Source organism: Amaranthus tricolor, chromosome 5 (assembly GCF_026212465.1).
Source record: "Amaranthus tricolor cultivar Red isolate AtriRed21 chromosome 5, ASM2621246v1, whole genome shotgun sequence".
In the NCBI taxonomy this organism is placed as follows: domain Eukaryota; kingdom Viridiplantae; phylum Streptophyta; class Magnoliopsida; order Caryophyllales; family Amaranthaceae; genus Amaranthus; species Amaranthus tricolor.
Window position 1 is genome coordinate 10,438,691 of NC_080051.1, and position 6,999 is coordinate 10,445,689.

Here is a 6,999-nt window from a genome sequence, read left to right on the forward strand (position 1 = left end):
GATTTATTTATTTATTTTTATCAGGAATTTGATCCGATTGTTTATCATTGCGTTTGGGAATACTCATGTAAAATTAACTCTAGTTTACTATTAGTTAAAGAAGGTCTAATCATTAAATTAACAATGTAAGTAGGACCATAATTAAAAGATCTTCATTACTTTGAGTGGGCCATTAAAATCACATTAGTTAAATTGTCTGTTTTTGTCACGTGTCTCTAATTAAAGACAGCTCCTGAAAAATAATCAGCCAAGCAGTACTTTTTTGCTCTGGCTAAAAATTCTTATATGAATGTAGTATAAATTTTGTTTTTATATGTACTCTTTTTCACTAATTAATTAGTAGCGTAATTAGGTATTTTCTCATTGTCAATATAATTATGCTTTCCCTCCGTTTTTGAAATACTTCCATTATTATTGTTATTGATACTATTTATTGTTCAATTGTATTTTATATATTATGGTAACTTTGTAAAAAAAATATAGTTAAGTGAGCTTTTATTTGAATCATCTAATCGTTTACATATTTAATTTTAATTTTTTAATAACTTTTAGATGTGTATAGTTCAATATATATAAGATCAAAATACTGTATTGAATTTTATAAAAAATCAAATATAACAAGTATTGTGTAACGAAGAAATATGTTACTTAAAAGTTTTAAAATTTTAGAAAACTTTATAGAGATAATCAATTATATATAGAGAGAAATGCTTCTTGGTGATAATGTTTTTCTGGCCTATTTGTGATTTAAATTACAATCAATTTTTATATTGAGTTTCTCTTTTACTTTGTATTGCAATGGTCTCTATAATTTTCTCTTGATTTCATTCATAAACGTTTTTTCTTTTTTAATGTCATCTACTCATTTACCTACCCCATTTATTATTTATCTTATCCAAATGCTGTAAATAAATATTTATAGCTTTATAAAAAGGTGCAAATTAAATAAAACGGAACGAGAGAGTTGTTACTTACTCTTTTCCTCATAATTAAATTACTATTGATTGGGAGGCCTAAAAATGGGAAACGATAGCTTAAAGGGGCCCAAGAGAAATTGTGATTATAATTTAAAGGTACAATAATGAAACAAAATCATTTACAAGCACTAAAGTGATTTAAGCATAAAAACATATGCAAAAAATAATACAAAAATTTTAGGAGGCCATTAAATAGGCTACATTCGCCATCTTAGACTAATGATTTTCATTATGTGTTAATAAAATATAGAGGAGTATAAAATAAATGAACAAAGTTTACTAAAAACAAAAATAAATAAATGAGCAAAGTATAAAGTTAAAAATAAATTTTTTAAAGGGGAAAGGTATATAAAGGGCAAGAGTGAGTGTAAAAAAAGGGGATTTGGAGCATCTTTAATGTACGTACTAGCAATTAAACTTGAAATAATCTAACAATTATTATAATTTATAATCATAAAAGACCAGTTTATTTGGGTATTATATTGTACACGTTAATCTTGCTATGTCATGAGTCATGACATTGCTTGTAATAGTAACCAAAATTAGAAAGTTAAGCTTATGCTTTTGAATGCTGCCGACAATTTTTTACAGCCAAATGATAGAGGTAGTAGTATCTAAAGTTAAGAATCCAGCATGGATGAATGGATTCGCAATTTTCTCATCACAAAAAGGAAATTCCAAGAAAAATGAAAAAATTAAAGTGATGTTTTATTGGGGAGTAGGACAAATCATTATTATAAAAGTCATTATTTTATATTAATAAAAAGATTCTTTAATTATCTTATTAAAAATATATGGGCAATTTAATTAACATCATAAATATTGTGCAGTTTAACTGCCATGGAAAACTAGCTTTTAGCCTCCATGAGTTTCCAAATAAAAATATATTTTTGAGTTGCAACTATTACTTAAACTATCTAGTTGAGGAAAACCCTACATAATAAGTAATGCATTAGAATAGCGTGTTGTAATTTCATTGACAATTTTAATGCAAAAGAATCATATTTAAACAAATGTTATAGAATATATAACATGCATCATTATTTACCCTGCTACTCGTGAAAATAAGATCTGCCACGTGGCTACATAGAACAAGGTTTACTTATAAGTATAACCTAAGCAACAGCTTGAAATACGGATCAAACAATAAACAAAAATGTTACAATTGCGACGGCCAAAAGACGAAATGCACTAATAGATAATCAATTGTTTAATGTAGTTATTTATAAATATATTTATTTTGTAAATGTAATTATTGGTTATATATATATATATATATATATATATATATATATATATATATATATATATATATATATATATATATATATATATATATATATATATATATATATATATATATATATATATATATACACACACACGGACATATACATATATATATATACATATATATATATACATATATATATATATATATATATATATATATATATATATATATATATATATATATATATTAATTGGTTACTTAATGAATTTAGTTTATTGATTTATTGAACATTTATATTATCATAATTGGTTTTAAAAATAAATATTTTTAATGAAAGAAGTTGAATGTACAACAGACCTAAGAATGAAAAGTTTTTTTTAGATGTATGAGAGAGTTGGAGGAATTTTTGGATTTAAATTGTAGAAATAATTCGATGATTGAAATTAAATGTACTCTTAAGAAATGTAGAAATCGTTTTTATGATGAACCTGGTGAAGTTAGAGTTTATTCCTTTAAGTTTACTGTTGAAATTGACATGTTGTGAAGAAAGTGATCTATAATAAAAAAAACTATTTTATTTAATAGCAAACTCAAAAAAATAAGAGAATATAACACAAGAAAATTAATAATTTAAATGGTTCTACATACCTAAAACAAAATTGAATGTTTGGTCCATTTTTCAAAACAATGCCCCTGAGTTTACTAAACTAGGTAGGCTAAAACCTTATTGATGGTACATGCATATATTTAAATATATGGGTCCAAATAATTTACACCAACACACGTACATATTAAACCCTACAACTATGTACAAACTTGGACATGTTACTTAATCTCTTTGTCGTCCCTTCAAGCATTCCCCATTTAACAAAAATATCTCTAATGTGAATCACAAATCATTAACCCCACAATTCTTAATTATCTTTTATGGGTTTGTTATACTAATCAAAATCATTGTTAAAAGTTTTTGTTGACGACCGACACTACAATATAATCGTGTGAAACCAACTACTATGTTCGCCATTGTACGGGGAATAATAGAAATGTAGGAATTGATGTTTCTTACACTAATCAAAATGATGATTGTGGTCAAAATGCTGCGTCAGACTGAATGCAAAGATGTTATTGTAAAATAATAATTATAATGTATATCAAAGGCTAAGAGATGAAAAAAACATAATTTTATATGATGCACTAGGATGCAATTTTTCTACAAACGTAAGTACAATAATATTCTACGTGGAATGAGAATGAATGCAAAAATGTTAGTTATTAATAATACTTAATAATTATTAATCGAATCATTGTTGAAAATGTTATTGTAGACCAAATATATAATGAAATTTTACTTGATGTAATAGGTTATAGGATGAGGTCATCTACTACATTATCTCATTATGTACTTCCTATAAGCAAATAGTTTTGATATTTTATTTATTTTCATAATGTTCTAAAGTTGGAGCCCATCGTAATTATAAAGAGAGATTCCCTAAACTAAAATAAAAATTTAACAAAATTTTATTTTAAGTTAGTGATAAGTGATGCTTGATGAATGAGTGAAAATTAAATGATGTAAGAGAAAATATTCAAAAGTTAAAGATTTTTTTTGAAAGAGATAAAAAAGAAGAGAAAAAAAAAGTAATTATTAGGTTTTAACTACAAAAAATGTTGTCTCTACCTACGCTTACAAATTCAGTTAAGCACACTCATATGTGAGGTTGATGCATTTAGTCACGCTTAATTAAGCGTGCTTCCAGTTTGTGTTGGTAAAATTTAGGCAGACTTAATAAGCTTGGCTAAATTTTCTATTTGTCACGCCTATAAGGGTGGCTGATTTCACCTTTTGCCTTACTTAATAGCATTGCAATATTTCCTCACTTAATAAGTGTGACTAAATGATTTAATATTCTATTTTTTTACTTGTTTTTCCACATAAATAAGCATGGGTATTGATCATCATTGTATAGATTAGTGTTTTAGGTTAATGATGCTTATTATCAAACCATACGAATCTTATCCTGCCACTCATTGGGAGACATAGGGCGTTTATAGGTCGTTTGATCTCCCTTGACCTAGCTTATCTTTTGTCTATATCGACATTCCTAGGGCGGACTCAATTTATCACCGCTTGTCTTTCATTGTTTTATATTGCTTTTATCCTTGTTTTGTTTCTTGTCATTAGTTTAGTTTAAGCAACTACATTTCATAATATCTTCTACATTGAGTATAGAGTCTAGCTTCCCTTGTCCTTGTGGTTTGATCCCCGACTTATCATTACAATATTTGTTGTAGTATTAGGTTGGTTATAAATGTTGTTTGATTGATTGACCTTTTAGAAAACAACACTAAAAGCCCGTTATCAAAATGGCGCCGTTGTCGAGGACAAGGCGTTATTTCTAGATTCTTTTTGTTCTTGCTGTGGTTTGTATATAACTTTTGTTTTTTAATTTTTATTTTCCTTTATGTTTGGCAATCCCTTGCATCAATACATACAATAGTCTTTTTGGAGGTTCTTTGTGAGATATAAGGATTCTTTCCCTTATGGACATGAAATTGAATAATGGCAAATTTGCCTTGATGTATATTATGAGGGTTTAAATTGTGAGACTAGGAAATTCGTGGATGATGTTGACTTTAATGCACTTCTTGACCAAACCTCGATGCATTATTTAAACTTCTTTTGGTGGTTGGCCAAGGATATCTTTAAGAAAGAATATCCTGGTTTCCCTCCCTTGAGGTTCCTATAGCCTACCTCTTTGACCACGATGTATATGGTGATACACAATTCGAGGATGAGGTGGAGAGAACGTGGAGTGTTAACAATTAGAAAAGGGGCTTGTGAGGAGAGCCTTGCTACCCATGACCACCTAGTGCCTTTGGCACTAGACCACGACCTAGCACCTCCTAACTATTATGATTACTCCCCTCCACCTCTTGATGTTCAAATTATGGATGAGTTTTATGATGACATGCAATCTTGGCATGAATATCTCATTGGTCTACCCTTGCATCATGACTCACTGTACCTTGTGTTGATAAACCACTCACTAGTAAGGCTCTTGTTGCGGCGCCTAGTGTGCCTTACATTGATGAGTCACTCACATATGTGCATGATCACCCATCTAGTGAGCCCTTTGACTTAGAGGTCTATGTGTCCTTGATTGAGGAGTCTCAAGTACATCCCCTTAGTGTGTCTTTTTATTGAGTCTCATTATATATCTCTTAGTCATTGTGATTTTCTCCCTAAAGCCCTCCCCCATGCTCAAATTGATGGCCGGTTGTGATGATTTACCAACCGATTCCTTCTCCCTTTCTTTTGTTTGCTTTTTCTTCGGTTTTTCATTTCGTAATGAAAAGTCGATGTTTATCGTGTATCTCCTTTTCTTGCTTCTCTCCCCCTTTTACTCCCCAACCTCAACTGTTGTGGGGAGTGAGTTTGAAAAACTCCTTCAGAGTTTAACTCGCTAATTAGTGAGTCATGTCAACTATTAGTTTTTTATTTTATTTTATTTTTTTATTAATTTCATTTTTGCTAGTGAGTGCTCATGTTTGGTTTGCATTGTTGTTTGCCTATTCTATAGAACTCGTTGACCCAAATGACCATTAGTACCACCCTATCTTGCTCTTTTTAGTTTTGTTGAGCTTAATAAAGATAAGGGTTGGTACTAATGTTCCCATGAAAGCAACTACCAAAAAAAGATGACTCAAAAGAGAAAGAGGGCCAAGAAAAAGAAGATGCATCCTTGTGTCATTCGGTCGAATGGAGCCTAGTTTCTGCGGGAATCCATTTCGTCGCATGCTATAGTCGAAGGGCTATTTTAGGGTTTTCAACCCCTTTTGTTCTTAGTATAAGTAACACAATTTCTGTATAAACCCTTATGCCTATTATGAGTGCAACTTGTGCCTCTTCTTAGAACATCAATTATTTATTACTTTCTTTTATTTCCATGCTTTAGGATTAGTTCAAGCTCTCTTTAATGCTTTCCGTATTTGCTTTTTTTCTACATTTAAGTCTTTCACTTTCAAGCATTGTATTTGAATTCAAGGTTCTTTCATTCAAGCACTTCTTTATGTTAGTTTCTTTTTTCTATGTTGCTTTTAATTTATTCATTGCTTTGGTTGATTTATAGGTTTCATTTATTGACTTCTTGTTCTTCAATATTGATATTGCTTTTTCTATTGCGTTCTTGTTCATTTACTTGCAAATTCTTTATTTTTTCGTTCATAAGCTTGTTCATTGCTTTTGCCTTTGTTAGTGTAGATATGAGTGAGTACTTTTTTAGGGGTTTTGATTAGTAAAGCTCTAGGATTGGTCATATTCTTCATTGTATAGATTAGGTTTAGAGGTTAATAATGCTTGTTACTGACATTTAATATAAATCTTGTCCTGCCACTCCTTGGAATGCATAGGGTGATTTATAGGTCGTTTGTGTGACTTGTAGGGTCACCAACTTTCATAATTGGTGTTTGTTGATCTCCTTTGACCTAGCTTATCTTTTGTCCATATCGACCTTCCTAGGTTGGACCTAATCTATCCCCACTTGTCTTTTATTTCTTTAAATCGCTTTTAGCCTTGTTTTGTTTCTTGTCATTAGTTTAGTTTAAAAAACCACATTTCATATAATCTTATTGCATTGAGTATAGAGTCTAGCTTCCCTTGTCCTTGTGGTTCGATTCCTAACTTATCATTAACCTAGTTTAGTTGTATTAGGGTGTTTATAAATACTTGTTGTGGGGCTGCGTGCTACACACACAGTTCCCTAAGTTACACTATCGAATTTAGTAATG